At 44.0% G+C, this 16,493-nt stretch overlaps 1 long non-coding RNA gene across 2 annotated transcripts; it reads right to left on the bottom strand.

Moving 5' to 3' along the window:
• Positions 1–2,240: 2,240 nt before the first annotated feature.
• Positions 2,241–5,952, bottom strand: LOC135575142 (uncharacterized). Of its 2 annotated transcripts, none has more exons than XR_010465708.1 (4): positions 3,951–5,952; positions 3,223–3,301; positions 2,552–2,615; positions 2,241–2,439 (listed from the first exon to the last, which is right to left on the bottom strand). It is a non-coding gene; the product is annotated as an uncharacterized LOC135575142 (long non-coding RNA). The 2 variants fall into 2 exon arrangements; XR_010465707.1 differs by having other exon boundaries at positions 3,867–5,947.
• Positions 5,953–16,493: the final 10,541 nt, after the last annotated feature.

Genomic DNA, 16,493 nt, shown 5'->3' with positions numbered 1-16,493 from the left:
ATAGACAGTGAATATGCACAATTATCGTTTTTTTTTTTTGTTGCAATGAGAGCCGACTTTTCCACCTCACTCCTCCGACCTACTGGAACAATGAAAAAGGTCCGCGGTGAAGGGCAGAGGCTAACCACCCACCCCCAGCCTGTAGGTTATAGATACTATAGTTACCCCCAGTCCCCACATTTCACCTCACCCCCTTCCCAATGAACTGACCTTCATAGATTCTCTCCTATCAGCACATACAGTTGAAGTCGGAAGTTTACACCTTAGCCAAATAAATGTTAAACTCAGTTTCACAATTCCTGACATTTAATCCTAATAAAAATTACTTGACGTAGGTCAGTTAGGATCACTTTATTTTAAGAATAAAACAGAACAGTTTTTTCTTTCACCACATTCCCAGGAGGTCAGACGTTTACATACTCTTAATTAGTATTTCGGGTAGCCTTCCACAAGCTTCCCACAATAAGTAGAGTGAATTTTGGCCCATTCCTCCTGACAGAGCTGGTGTAACTGAGTCAGACCTCCTTGCTCGCAAATGCTTTTTCAGTTCTGCCCACATTTTCTATGGGATTGAGGTCAGGGCTTTGTGATGGCCACTCCAATACCTTGACTTTGTTGTCCTTAAGCCATTTTGCCACAACTTTGTTAGTATGCTTGGGGGTCATTGTCCATTTGGAAGACCCATTTGCGACCAAGCTTTAACTTCCTGACTGATGTCTTGAGATGTTGCTTCAATATATCCACATAATTTTCCTGCCTCCTGATGCCATCTATTTTGTGAAGTGCACCAGTCCCTCCTGCAGCAAAGCACCCCCACAACATGATGCTGCCACCCCCGTGCTTCACGGTTGGGATGGTGTTCTTTGGCTTGCAAGCCTCCCCCTTTTTCCTCCAAACATAACGATGGTCATTACGGCCAAACCGTTCTGTTTTTGTTTCATCAAACCAGAGGACATTTCTCCAAAAAGTACGATCTTTGTCCCCATGTGCAGTTGCAAACCGTAGTCTGGCTTTTTTATGGCAGTTTTGGAGCAGTGGCTTCTTCCTTGCTGAGCGGCCTTTCAGGTTATGTCTATATAGAACTCGTTTTACTGTGGATATAGATACTTTTGTACCCGTTTCCTCCAACTTCACAAGGTACTTTGCTGATTTTCTGGGATTGATTTGCACTTTTCGCACCAAGTACGTTCATCTCTAGGAGACAGAATGAGTCTCCTTTCTGAGCGGTATGACGGCTGCATGGTCCCATGGTGTTTATACTTGCGTACTATTGTTTGTACAGATGAACGTGGTAACTTCAGGCATTTGGAAATTGCTCCCAAGGATGAACCAGACTTGTGGAGGTCTACATATTTTTCCCCCTGAGATCTTGGCTGATTTCTTTTGATTTTCCCACTGAGTTTGAAGGTAGGTCCTGGGGCGACAGGGTAGCCTAGTGGTTAGAGCGTTGGACTAGTAACCGAAAGGTTGCAAGTTCGAATCCCCGAGCTGACAAGGTACAAATCTGTCGTTCTGCCCCTGAACAGGCAGTTAACCCACTGTTCCTAGGCCGTCATTGAAAATAAGAATTTGTTCTTAACTGACTTGCCTAGTAAAATAAAGGTAAAATAAAAAAAATAAAAAAACCTCCAATTGACTCAAATTATGTCAATTAGCCTGTCAGAAGCTTCTAAAGCCATGACATCATTTTCTGGAATTTTCCAAGCTGTTTAAAGGCATAGTCAACTTAGTGAATGTAAACTTCTGACCCACTGGAATTGTAATACAGTGAAATAATCTGTAAACAATTGTTGGAAAATGACTTGTCATGCACAAAGTAAATGTCCTAAATGACTTGCCAAAACTATAGTTAACAAGAAATTTGTGGAATGGTTGCACAACGAGTTTTAATAACTCCAACCTAAGTCTATGTAAACTTCTGATTTCAACTGTATAGCAGATCTGCTGATTGTGGTGCATCAAAATATAGTTGGAGAAGAGATGTACAGTTTAATAGATGGACTAAGTCAGCAAAACAATAACAAATAGTTACCACTGCTGCTATGGGTAAAGAATATCTCCATCAAAATAAAGTTGATTAAAAAAGTGTTTTCTTGTTGTTGGTTTTGACAGTTTATTTTCATGGCAGTCTTCATCCAAAACAGTCACAGCCCTACATACAACCAATGTAGGTAATCGGATGCATCGTCAACTCAACCTTGGGATAGGACAGGTATAAAGTGTAAACTACAGTGTGTAATCATGTCCCTGCTAATTGCTAACCTCTTGGTGTCCGCTGCATGGTGCAGTGCCCGGTCCGACATGTTCACATTGCTGAGGGACCAAGGCCTCGGCACAGCGGACCGCCTTATTGGCCGCAGCGATGTGGAGCGGCGTTTGCCAGTTCTTGTCCCTGGCGTTCACATCAGCAGAGTGTTTCAATAGCACCTGGACTGCCTCCTACAGGAGCACAATTCAAATCATGTTCAACTTTGTTTAAAGTGCATTTAAAAATCACAACACACTTAACAGTAAAACGCATATGCACAGGTGTGTCTATCAGTACACGTACCTGCAGGAAGCCACGGCCCGGTGCAGAGGAGTGAGACACTTGTCTTTGGCATTTACTCTGACTCCTGGGACACAAAGACGGGAGGGGGGGGGACAGACTCTGGGGTTGACAAGGCAACATCTTAACTGGCTGGAGTACAGAAAAAATGTGTCCAAAACAACCTAATACCTTTTATAGTGCACTACTTCTGACCAGGGCACATAGGGATTTCCTTAGGGTTCAGGTCAAAAGTAGTGCACTATGTAGGGAGCCATTTAGAACGCAGCCAAAAACTCTTGTAGAGAGCTATTCTGGGAATTGGACTTTCATTACACAGCTAACACTGAAGAAAATGTCATGTCACTGAGAGGAGTAGAAGGAGCTCAGCCAAAAGAGACGAGGTGCAACCCAAAATCATAGGGACATTGGGAGGAACCGGTGCGACTCCCTCACAATTAATATCTTGATGCTTCACTAATCAAGTTCAAATCGGGACGTTTCAGCTGTCAATGACCTTCATTAGAATGATTATTATTAGTAGTATTATTTTTAAATACATCGGGTGCACATAAGATCTTAATGGTAAGTATGAGGGAAACGGTCACATGCAAACACAACAAGCACCAAAACAGAAGTCAAAGTCCGATGGACATGAGTCAGAGCGTAATCCTTCTCTTCAATGATAACCGTACCTGATAGTATGAGTAGCTCTAGAATTTCTGCATCTCCTAGATAGGCAGCGGCATGCAACGGTGTCCGCTTCTCATTGTCCTGTAAGGGAAGAGCCAAGAAGCGTTATAGCCGTTTCATATTCAGCTAGTATGGATACAGGGAAACATTTGATTTTAATCGTACTCATTTATACATTGTCATGGCTTGCATACTTCAGATGACAGCTGGATATTTATGGCTCTAACTAGGCTACACGCTGTAACTAGCCTACACACTAAAGGTATTCAATTGTTTCCTTTGAAAGGGTGCAGATGGACTCCGCTTGGAACCAGCTAATTAGTATCTACTGTCATCTTCGTGATGTTAATGCTTTATACTGTTGACTTTTTCTTTACAATAACTAAAAACAACCCGCTTTCCCTTAACCAGGGATGCAACAGATTGGCGATGAGGTATCGGAGTTTTTGTCCGAAGGGGAACAGAGCGAGAAAGAAAGTGCTACCTCCATCGAGACAGTCTGTAGAAAAGCTAGCACGGAAGAGGTCGCTGGGCGAGGCCGATAATTTCCACTTCGAGGAATGTTTTGAAGCTAACGTTAATGGGCTCAAGTACGAGGATATGTCTAAAACCATTTTTTCTGACGATTGTTGGCAGAAAGACTTACAATTTGTTCATGGACTGTAGCTACCCGCACAGACAGGTGTGTGTTGTTATGTGTTAGGCTAGTAGGGGGTTGTGTTGTACTTACCAGTACCCAGTGTTCGCGGGGTCCGACATGTCAATCCACCTGCTATCTGCCAATCACAGTAATGCCTGGAATGTTCTGATTCCGGGCATCCTGGTGGTTGGTGGAGTGGCGTGGAGGGGGTTGGGCAGGGGGATGGAGCATTGGAAGTTAAATCCAGATTTAGCCTTTCTTCGCTCTCTTTTACGTCTGGGTTTCACAAGAGAAGCTCACGGTCGGTTTGTGGATTATCTTTAATTTATTTGGTGTTGTCTACGGCCAAACAGTAGTCTGCGTAAAATTGGGTTAATAAACCGTCAATTTGTAAACTCAATCATCTGTCTGGACAATTGTTCCTTTATGATCTAGTCAGGTCATTACAGGACTTTAATGCGCCACAGAAACCAAGTGAAACAACGTTGACAGTTGGTTGCGCTGTTGAAAGGTCACTACATACCGATGACAAATTGTATTGCTGAAAGATGTAAGTATCATGCAAGGAGTCAACTCGAGGGAGAGTCGATTAGTGAGTATTTGGCTAGTTTAAGAAAATTCAGTCTGTCAGTACGTGATCTCTGTGTGGTGTTAAAAGTGCAGAGCTGAGAGACCGTTTACCTGAATGTAGCTCACACAAGATTTAACATTAGCACTGGCTGTGGATATGGGATTTTCTTTTGAAGTAACAAGGAAAAGCACACTGCAATCTTCACAAAATACTTTCAAAGCAAATGCAGTTGAGAAGAAAAGCGTTGCCAAGAAAACGGAGGCAACCTGTAAACCATGTTACCATTGTGTGGGAAAAGGGCACAAGCCAGATGAGTGGCGCTACGTGGATTTTGAGCTTCTGGAGTGCAAGAAGAAAGGACACGTAGCCATGACTTGCCGCTCGCGTCAAGTGGGAAACAATTAAACGAGGCAAGTGAAATTGAATAAGCACCTGGATGCTACTGAGAGAGAGAGGGGCCTCCTTACTGTGACTGCAGGAAGACGAGTGGAGCAACGATGATCAGGGCAACGCACACCAGCGAGAGAGAGGACAAGCACGTCATTTCAACACAGGAGCATTGCATCGCACTCAAGTGCCAGAGTTTGGAGCATTACATCTCAAATGAGAGTGAGAACTCTGATAAAGGGACCTCAGCCGTTTTCACCACTGACTATGAGTTGGGTAACGTAAAAGGAACTGAACTGTTTGCAGTAGACGTAAAGACTTTGTATGTAAGGATAGATGATGTGAGACTCAACATGGAAGTTGATACAGGTGCAGCAGTTTGATGTCAGAGAGGTTGTACAACCGCAAGTTCAAAAGTGCAAAATTGAGCCCTGCAAACTGGGTGTTAAAAACATACAGTAAACAGTGGGAAAATCTTAATCAAGGTCAAGTGTAATGGGAGTACAACTTTTTTAGACTTGCTGGTGGTAGAAGGAAATGGTCCTGCCCTGCTGGGTAGAGACTGGATCAGTCAGTTGAAGCTAAGACTGGTCACATGTACACAGTAACAGCTGTAGAGACAGTAGATGGTTTGTGTGAAAAATATTTGTGTTTCAGCCAGAGCTAGGGATGCTAAAAGGTATCACAGCCAAGCTACATGTAACTAATAGGGCTGCACATAAGTTCTACAGTCCTTGCCCAGTACCGTATGCACTTAGAGAAGCGGTTGAAAAACAGCTAGTTACGTTGGAGTCAGAAGGGGTCCTTACTCCAGTTAACTACAGTCAATGGGCTGCTCCAATTGTGTGTATCCTGAAAACAGACAGTACTGTAAGAATATGTGGAGATTACAAGGTAACTATCAATCTGTGGCTGGAAGTAGATCAGTATCCCTTACCAGAAGTAGATCAGTATCCCTTACCAGAAGTAGATCAGTATCTCTTACCAGAAGTAGATCAGTATCCCTTACCAGAAGTAGATCAGTATCCCTTACCAGAAGTAGATCAGTATCCCTTACCAGAAGTAGATCAGTATCCCTTACCAGAAGTAGATCAGTATCCCTTACCAGAAGTAGATCAGTATCTCTTACCAGAAGTAGATCAGTATCTCTTACCAGAAGTAGATCAGTATCCCTTACCAGAAGTAGATCAGTATCCCTTACCAGAAGTAGATCAGTATCCCTTACCAGAAGTAGATCAGTATCCCTTACCAGAAGTAGATCAGTATCCCTTACCAGAAGTAGATCAGTATCCCTTACCAGAAGTAGATCAGTATCCCTTACCAAAAACACAGGACTTGTTCAAAAAGCTGCCTGGGGGTGAGACGTTAACAAAGCTGGATTTGTCACAGGCATACGAGCTAGTACAGTTAGAGGAGCGGTTTAAGCACTATCTCACCATGAATACACATAAGGGGTTGTTTTAAGGTCAACAGGCTTCCTTATGGTGTTGCCTGTGCGTCATATTTTTCAGAAAATGATGGTTCAGATCCTACAAGGTACAGAAGGGGTAATCTGTTATATTGATATGCGTGACACAGAAGAGCACATGAGAAATCTTGAAGAAGTCCCAAAAAGACAAAGTCTGCAATATGAAGGTTAAAAGAGATGTTCTTTCTTCCAGAACAGCATAGCCTATTTAGGTCATGTGATAGATGCAGAGGGGATACACCCCATGAAACAGAACTGAAGCTATTGAGAAGGCTCCCATTGAGAAGGCTCCCATTCCTAGAAACACCACTGAGTCCACCACAGGTCTTATCTTTCCTTAACTATTATGGCAAATTCATTCCAAATCTAACTACCATAGTTAAGCCTATGCCCGCTCCACTGCAGAAAGATGTAAAATGGGAATGGTCCCAGAAAAGCCTATGTGTCTTGGCATCCTGAAAAGCACATCTACTTAGTAGCCAGGTGTTAGTTCACAACAACCCAGAGCTACCGCTCATACTAGCCTGTGGTGCTTCACTGGTAGGTGTGGGGATGCAACAACCCTGACTATGAGATGGCGTTTACGGGACTGGGACTCCTGGGGAGCAGGGGCCAGTGTGGTTGTCAGGGCCTCCTTGGGTGGGGAAGTGGATGGAACCTCACACTCAGCATCTGTGATAAGAATATTTCATAATCAGAAAATTAATGTGTGTATCTGTCTGTCTGCCTGTCTGTCCGCCTGTATCTGTAGTCACCGTTTTAACAAGCTGGCCATAGGGTGATACATCAATATGACATCATCGATGCTTATCACTTACCCTGTGAAATACGAGTCTCTCTGAGACGTTTGGTAGGCAGAGAATCCTGTTCAGGGTGGCTCTTCGGTTCCCCTTTTGTCTTGTACAGCTGTTGACAAAACACATCAGGACAACTGAGCCTGTGTAAAATAACTGTCGTGCACCAAAAAAGACACCCTATTGGCTACGTAAGGCACTACCTTTGACAAGGGTCCATAGAGCTCTGGTCAAAAGTAGTGCACTATATAGGGAATAGGATGCGATTTAGGACACTACCATTGACTCTCTCCCATGTGTATTAGGATTGTATTACAGGGGCCTCACTCAACCTCCTAAAGACAATGACAACAGCATTGTTCTAATGCAGAGACAATAGGGGTTTAGTGAATCTGTAGGGTACTTTTCAGCCCTGCCTTTAGAGGTAATCTAAAGACACTGAGCCCTCTACCTTAATCCTGATCTTTGGAATCTTGACAATTTTGGGTAGGAAATGCCACTTCCTGTTCTTCTTAGTCTCTTCCCCCCTGGCAGAGGGAAGGTGGGCCATGCCGTCAGCCTTTACATCAGCTGGGCTAAGGCCACTGGCAGGGAATTCCTCAGTAGCATTAAGGTCAGCCACAACACCACGAATGATGTCACTTTCCGCATTGCTGGTGTCTAAGTAAGAAGAGCAAGCTGGTGTGACCGAGCTGGGTACAATAACTGGGAGAAGAGAACGCAACCACGGAAGTCAGTCACTGCGTCCCAAAAGCCATTCTCTTCCATTTATAGTGCACTACTTTTGAACAGGGCCCATAGGGTCAAAAGTAGTGCACTAAACATGGAAGGTGCCATTTTGGACACAACCAGTGAAGTTTACATCATAAAACGCAATGTAATGAGCATCATGTTACAATGAAGTCCTATGCAGATGAAGAGGTACTTTCACTTACCATCCTCCATTGCAGACTTGGACAGATCAGTCAGGCTGTCCATCACCATGTCTGTCATCAACTTGATGACCTGATCCAAAACCCTGTCAGCGGTGGGTGGCATAGGCCTACCCAAACACTGTCCCAGGAGTCTGCTAACAAAAGTCTGGGCAAAGCTGTAAACGATCTCTGACGCATCGTCCTTTGACAGCTTCCTCAGTGCTGGCTTTGGCAGCGCTGGTTGAGAGAGGCTTCTGTGGCCAGTCGTGGATTGAAGCTGGCGGCTTATGGTTATCTCCTGAATGAGACCATGGACCTTAGCGATCAGGTTGCCAGACGCATCTGGAAGGGCTTCAATTGCCAGGAGCCTATCCAGATTTTCTTCTGCTGAAGTCATCTCTGGGTCGTCTGTCTTCAATGTGTCCATTATAGTTTTCACTATGATACTGGTGTCAGATATGTTTATTTCTTGTTGATTCACAAGCGCTGACTGTGAACCTGTCTTGTCCATTGCGTTAGAGGTATGGCATTCTGTCCTTGTGATCTCATTGGCAGCACTCATGTCAGGCAACAGGTCAAGGCTCTCCAGTAGAGAGTCTAACATGTTAGTGGCTATCAGACACTCCTCACTTGCATTCTGCCCAACAGATGAACTCTTCAGAGTTGGCCAATCTGCACTTGATCACATTTAGGATCAAGCTGAGCGTCTTCTTTGCAGTTTTGCTAAAGCCTTCTTGGCTGACTGCCACTGTTCCGTCTGGTAGAGCCACAAGAGGTTCACAACTTGCACTCAATCCACTACCATGGAGAGGAGAGGTTCTCCTCAAACTGGTGTCGCTCACAACTGACATACTCCTGGTAGGCAGAGTGACATCCTCACTGCATGTGTCAATTACATGGTGGTCTGTGGAGGAGCCACTCAAAGACACAAGGGCTTTAGACCTTTTAGTCAAACTGACTTTTGAAAATGACTTCTCACAGACTGAGGGCGGCTCCTGTCCTTAACAAGAGCAGTGTCAGGGGACTTTGAGCATCTGAGTGTCTCCACAGGGGTGGAGTCCAGCACATCTTTGGCTGTGGTGACTGACACGGGTGGAAAAGACAAAAAGACGTTCAGTCTATCCTTTACTCTGTGGTACATGGTTTGAGCAGCATCCAATAAGGTGTCAAAGACAACTCTGGGATTGAGCTGGGACTGCAGCTTTTTCTCTCCTAGTGGGAAGGAGTCTGCGTCCTCCACTGTGTACTGGGATAGACTTTCAAGGTCTTGCATGATCATATTCACTATATCTTCAGTTGTGGAAACCACATGGTGTGAGAAGGTGCTGCTAGGCATGCTCTGTGGCAAAGAACAGTTGGCTTCGCTAGCAGCTCTGATAATGGCCTCACGCACAATCTGTTTGGCCGTAGCTTGGAACTCAGCACTGTGAAAGCTCTGGATGGAAATGTTAGAGGATCTGCTGGCTGCACTACGAGATCGCGTGAGCTTGGCAATCTCGGCTGAGGCTCTCCAATTTCGAAATTGAGTCCAACTTCTGGTTGAAGTCTCCACCCTCAGCACCGAGAATACCTTTTTGATGACCCCTTTAGTGCAGGTGTCGAGGGTGAGCTGAGGACATTGAAGAGGTATTAATGTCTGTCTTCTGTACAGGAGGTACCTCCACAGTGGTCTCAGTTACAAGTAGTCCAATGTCATAGAGCTCGATTTAGATAATTTTTCTCTCCGTGAGAAGGTGAGGGGTGAAAAGCTTCCTCAGTTTGTCCAGGGTTTTGGTATAAATCTTCTGGGAACCTGAACTCACTTCCACCCAGAACATTTTGCGACCTGATTTTGTACGCATGGAGGTCTTATTGACCTCAGATACCTCTTGCAGGTCTGAAATAATTCCACCAAATAGATCAGAGGATGCATCCTCAATATTCTCAGCGGAAACGCAGACAGACAGAACTTCCGACAGTTTCCCACAAGTGTCGGTTTTATCCAGCACGCCAGTATATGTCACAGCTGCATCCTGAATGACCTGAGTGATGCATTGCTCAGCTTTGACGATATACCCCTCCACTGGTTGACCATGGAGGATGTCAACTTTATCAGCAGGGAGCACATTCTGAATACTCTCATTCTCCTCTTATGGGCGTGGGCTGTTGAAGATAATGCTCTCAGTGACCACGAGGAGGCGAGAGATGAGTCGAGAAGCAGAGACCTGTATATTGTCGAGGTGGACGTCTCAGGGTGCTTTATCATAGCAGCCTCCTCAAACGGCCAACGGGCCCTGGAGGATGTCTGAGATATCCATGTCCTCAAAGGTCTCTGGCTGACAGGTCAGTTGGTCTCTGGCTCTCGAGGTCCGTTTTGTTTGATTGGCAGACAGTTGCAACAGCAGAGCTACAACACAACTGCTTCAACATGGAGTCAGAAATAGATGACAGATCTGTCATGGATATGGTGGAGAGTTGACTCTCAGAGACAAAGGGTCTGAGTTTGACAGACACCTGTCTGACCAAGTCCCCAGCAAGAGCTCTCATATCTATTGCTCCACTAGCTGAGTTGTAGGAGCAGGCACTCTGTGGCCTTGACGGGCTCCTGCTATCCAAAAATCCTGTTATCCCAAAAACCTCAAGTACAAGATCCACAACACTTCTGTCATTCTGTTGTCAGACAGAAATGACTTGGATGAGACTTGTGGCCGTGCGCAATATGCTCTATGGCATGGGAATACATCTTAGGAGACACCATGCTTAGCATTTCTTGGGCAAACTGCTGACTTGCTGAGATACTACCAGACAGCGGACCTAGAGTTCCCTGACTGAAACTTTGCATTAGCTCAGCCAATCTGGAGTTGAGAAGGTTCATTACCAACTCTACAATACCCATCATAAACCTGGTGTCCGTTGGTATTTTGACAGGTCTGTATTTCTCCCGTCTACTCCAACTGGACGACAGTACGATGTCACTCTGCGACTGGCCTCTCTGGACCATGTTGAAGACAGAATCCTCAGAGATTCCAAACATAGAACTCAGTGGTGCCGAGTGGGGTCTGTGTCTCATCTCTCTATCACCACCCTCAGGTGAGGAGACATATCGCTCTTCGTCATCACTCAGCAAAGAGGTCATGGAACTGCATAATGCACAACAGAAATGAATAGTACATGATAACAAAATATGTTCCAAGAATTTGGAAGTACCTAAGTAGTATTTCTCTCTAGGTGGATCTGGAATGGATATTTGTACTTATAACAAGGGACATGGGAATAATGTTTTTAGAAAGACCTACAAGTGGAGGGGAAAGGGGTAGGTTCCAATGAGAGGAAGGGATAGGAGTAGGTACCTGTAAGAGGAGGGGATAGGGGTAGGTACCTGTGAGAGGAGGGGAAAGGGGTAAGTACCTGTGAGAGGAGGGGGTAGGTACCTGTGAGAGGACGGGATAGGGGTAGGTACCTGTGAGAGAAGGGGATAGGGGTAGGTACCTGTGAGAGGAGGGGATAGGGGTAGGTACCTGTGAGAGGAGGGGATAGGGGTAGGTACCTGTGAGAGAAGGGGATAGGGGTAGGTACCTGTGAGAGGAGGGGATAGGGGTAGGTACCTGTGAGAGGAGGGGATAGGGGTAAGTAACCGTGAGAGGAGGGGGTAGGTACCCGTAAGAGGAGGGGATAGGGGTAGGTACCTGTGAGAGGAGGGGATAGGGGTAGGTACCTGTGAGAGGAGGGGATAGGGGTAGGTACCTGTGAGAGGAGGGGAAAGGCGTGGGAGTTTGTGTGCTTCAAGCAGTTCCAGAACTGGTCCACCACGAAAGCTGAATCTGACGCTGCGGCCAAGAGAGGTCACTTCTCTTGCCTCATTACTTCCTGATCCAGATGAGCTTGACGAATCAGAGAGCTCGATCTGCATGGTGAGGTCAAGGGCAGGAACGACCACAGTGGATGTAGACCATCACCCAATTTGTAATATCCATGCACCTAGCACTAAACTCATCTCTGCTCATCAGAAATGTTAAAAGACCATACAGAGTTAGTTTAACGGAGCTGCACCATGTGTTTAGTCAAGCTAGTCAATTAAAGCAGTGGTTCAGGATGTTCCACAATGCTGGAAAGGGGCCTGAGTGAAAAAGTTTGGGAACCTCTGAATTAAAGGTCCTGCACGATTTCCACCAATAAGAGTTTGAAATGTTTGGTCCCATCTTACCAACATTAACTACTTTTGAAGTGACTATAACTCACCCCGGCACGCATATTCTCACTCAGCAGATTCCAATGGCTGAAAAGTAAATAAAAAAAGGTACACAAATAAACCACATGATATTGCCTCTATTCTCTTAGATTACGTTATGGATGGACCTCTACGGAAGTAGGCCACATCCAAACATCCCTGATTGGTCAGTTGAGTCCCTTGTATTTGCCAGAGACACCTCACCTCCTTCTCAAAACCCATTGGACGAGAAGGTCAAAAGGGAGGGCTTTCTCATCCAATGGGTTTGAGAAGGAGGGGCGAGAAGAGAGGACGCAAGGAGAATGCAATTGAGATTGTCCCTATGGGTACGTCCCAAATGGCCCCTATTCCTTAAATACGGAACTATTGTTGACCAAGGCTCTAATAGAGAACATATCTAGGGGATGCACAGGGAACCAAAGAGCAACTATCCATCCTTCATGTCTTGCACAAAGGTGTGTAGGTCTGGGTAGCCTCTCTTTCATTACTTATTATCTTAGATTACGTTATGGATGGACCTCTACGGAACTAGGCCACATCCAAACATCCCTGATTGGTTATTTGGTCAGTTGAGTCCCTTGTATTTGCCTGAGACTATGGGAGAATCTCAATCTCCTCACCTCCTTCTCAAAAACCTATTGGACGAGAAGGTCAAAGGGGAGGGCTTTCTCGTCCAAGGGGTTTTGAGAAGAGAGGACGTGAGGAGTATGGTGAATGCACCAATTTGTAAGTCGCTCTGGATAAGAGCGTCTGCTAAATTACTTAAATGTAATGTAATGTAAATGAGTATGCAATTGAGATTGTCCCTATGTCTGCGTCCCAAATGGCCCCTATTCCTTAAATACGGAACTATTGTTGACCAAGGCTCTAATAGAGAACATATCTAGGGGATGCATCTCTAAATAGCCCACCCAATCTACCTACCTCATCCCCATACTGTTTTTATATACTTTTCTGTTTTTTTGCACACCAGTATCTCTACTTGGACATCATCATCTGCTCATTTATCACTCCAGTGTTAATCTGCTATATTGTAATTCTTCGCTACTATGGCCTATTTTTTTTGCCTACCTCCTCATGCCGTTTGCACACACTTTATATAGACTTTCTTTTTTTCCTACTGTGTCATTGACTTGTTTATTATGTTATTGGCATGTTTATTGTTTATTACATGTGTAACTGTGTTGTTGTCTGTGTCACACTGCTTTGCTTTATCTTGGCCAGGTCGTAGTTGTAAATGAGAACTTGTTCTCAACTAGCCTACCTGGTTAAGTAAAAGTGAAATAAAAAATAAGAAATGCATGGGGAAGCCAAAGAGCAACTAACCCATCCTTCATGTCCTGCACAAAGGTGTGTAGGTCTGGGTAGCTTCTCTTTCCCCTGCTGAGGGTGAGGCTGGTCTGGGAGGCTGCAGCCTTGCGGGTCATGGTAGTGAAGGTCACCACTGCAGCCTGATGGGGATGACAGAAAGCAGACTTAGGCTGGAATTCAATCAAATTCGCCATTGCACTGTTAACGCAATGTCTGTTTACGAACTACTGTCTGCGTGCACAAACAGACATGTACACACACACACTTATCTGGAAGCATTTACCTTTGTCACTCGTTCAGTCTCCTGGGATTGAGATGTCCCAGCTGTCTCTACATCATCACTCTCCTGCATCACAGTCTCTCCTTCGACCTCCAGTGTCAGAGTTGATGTGGCTGTCTTCAGATCAACCTGATTTAACTCACACTCTCCTTTGGCCTCCTAGATTAGAAGACCTTTATAAGCTAAAGTTTGGGAAATTAATTTTGCATTTTAATCTTCACTGCGTCATTAAAACACAAACGCAATGCATCATACCTCCTGTGACTGAGATGGGATGACAACAGCATCGTCCAACTCAATCTCTCCTTCAACCTTCTGTGACTGAGATGTGCCATCTGTCTTCAGATCAGCATCCTGCATCTCAATCTCTCCATCAGCCTCTAGTGACAGAGTTGGGATATCTGTCTCTAGAACAGCCTCTTCCAACTTGGTCTGTCTCTCTGATCTGTATCGGGTCTAGATACAGAAAAAGGAATCACTCTAAGGTCACTATAATGTGAGTGTGAGGATGTGTTCCAATTATAGAATTAGAATCATAGAAGTAAAATGCATCATTCTAGAATTTGAATAGAATCACTCGAATTCTATGTTTCCAATACTATGAGATGACTCGGGCTATCCAGAGTCATATATTTAGAGAATTCTGCCAACTTTTAGGCATGACTCCATGTTAGCGCCTTTGAGCCTTTCATTTACAAGTCAATTATAAAATAATGTTTGGTTACATAGCATTGTTAAAAATGTCAATATTGCCCATGGGGAGCCAGCTCTCATATGGATATCTTTGATTATACTGTGTCGTGTAATGTATACATATTGATGTAAATGCAACATAATGCAGATATTTGAATGTCCCAACTTACCAAATACATGGCTCTGGGCCTACCTCTCCATAGGTGGTGGTCTTTGACCTACTACAGAATCTGTATTTGTAGGCCTATGTGATCCTGTAACCAGTCACATATGTGTCATTAGTGTAAACCACTTACTTGACTTCCTTCATAACATCACCGTCATTGATGGGGTCACCCAGGTCATTCCCACTGATTCCTGAAAGACAGTACTTATTTTGGCCGGAGCCCTATAGAATATCACAGTATGAGTCATAATACCCATAAAACCTAGCGGTCAAACAGGGAAATGGTTCCAATTGTTTTTCCACCATTCCATTCCATTTTCACAAAATAAGGGCTGTGGTTCAGGTAGGTTTACCCTGGTGTGAAAGTTTGATATCTGTGTAAATTTCTAGGTCAAGGTGACTTATCAATATATTTGCCTGTATTTACCCAACATGGAATGCTGATTAGCTGCTAATGTGGTTATCATAAAGAACTACAAATGTCATTACAATCATGCTGATGGAGACAAAAGTTAATCAAGAGATTCTTACTATCTATGTTAGCTAAATGTAATGAATAAATTGGCTGCATTTCTTTAAAAATGGACAACTCTGTGGACTGTTAAGTGCAAGTTTTAAATAGATACAAAACCTGTTAGCAAAGGTGTCAGCTAGAGATGAAGTTTAGGAGCTTGCAGGGATTTGTAGTTTTGCATGTCTACTTTGATGCTAATTAGCATTTTGTAATCTGAGATGAAATAGAGCCGAAGTATATAAAAGTCACCTCGTCTGTGAGAGATGTACATGGTTATAAAAACGTCACGCCAGGGTAAGTCTACATGAAACACAGCTCTAATTTTGTGTGTTTCTAAAATCGCCTATACGAGAAATGGAGGAAAAACGATTGGAACCATTTCCCTGTTTGACCGCTAGGTTTTATGGGTATTATGACAACTTTACTGTGGGGCTCTTTTCACTGGTTGGTTGTTTAGCAAGAAAACTTGAATGCAACTATGTGGCAAAATAAGACAGTGCCCGTTAAACTATATTTTGTCTCGATGTTTATTGCAAACAAATACATTTGCACAATGAGTCCTTGTCTGAAATACATTGTTACAGATGTTGTTGGTTAGCTAGGTAGTGAATTTTAACCATTGTGTAGCAAGCAATATGATGTTGTTCCCCTAGCTTATGCACCAAGTTGCACACAAGGACCAATTCAAATAGGTCAGGTCAAGAGGGGATGTTAATAATTTGATGATAATCATAATTCAGTGTATTTATTTAATTACAGCTGCATAGCTAATGTTTTTCTTTGGTGTACAAACACTTTTCCACATCAATATTGTACATACATGTGATTGTAAAAGTTGTGTATATTTTGGTTTGGTCCATCGCGGGTTATCTGTATTTCCGTACCCCCTTATTGTTCTTTTGCCTGACCTTCGGCTAGCAAGGTATGTTGTCCTTGGCTCCGAAATGGTTCAATATAAAACCGTGGTAATGTTACACAATGTACTGTTATGCTACCATACGTTTGTTACAATGTGGATAATATAAAGATTTATGTTAACTAGTTTCACAAAGCTTGCTAACTAGGGTATCTATTGTAACTTGTGAGTACTTGGGACAGTGTTTGAGTGTCCATGTGCTTGCGCAGGTGCACGCCCAGCCTCTACTGTGACAGTTCCAACCCGTCTGTTGGCCTATGTCTATCACAGTATAAAGAATACTGTTTTACATACGTCTTGTCAGTTCTCTGTTCTGCCCTGCGTGGTATTACAGTGAGCCCGTATATACGAAAGTTGCATTTGCCATTTATTACTTAGCTAATAAAAAATACATAGTATAAAATCGGTGACT

Source organism: Oncorhynchus nerka, linkage group LG14, assembly GCF_034236695.1.
Source record: "Oncorhynchus nerka isolate Pitt River linkage group LG14, Oner_Uvic_2.0, whole genome shotgun sequence".
Lineage (NCBI taxonomy): Eukaryota > Metazoa > Chordata > Actinopteri > Salmoniformes > Salmonidae > Oncorhynchus > Oncorhynchus nerka.
The sequence above is the reverse complement of the archived record's forward strand: the minus strand, read 5'-3'. Positions and strand labels throughout refer to the sequence as shown.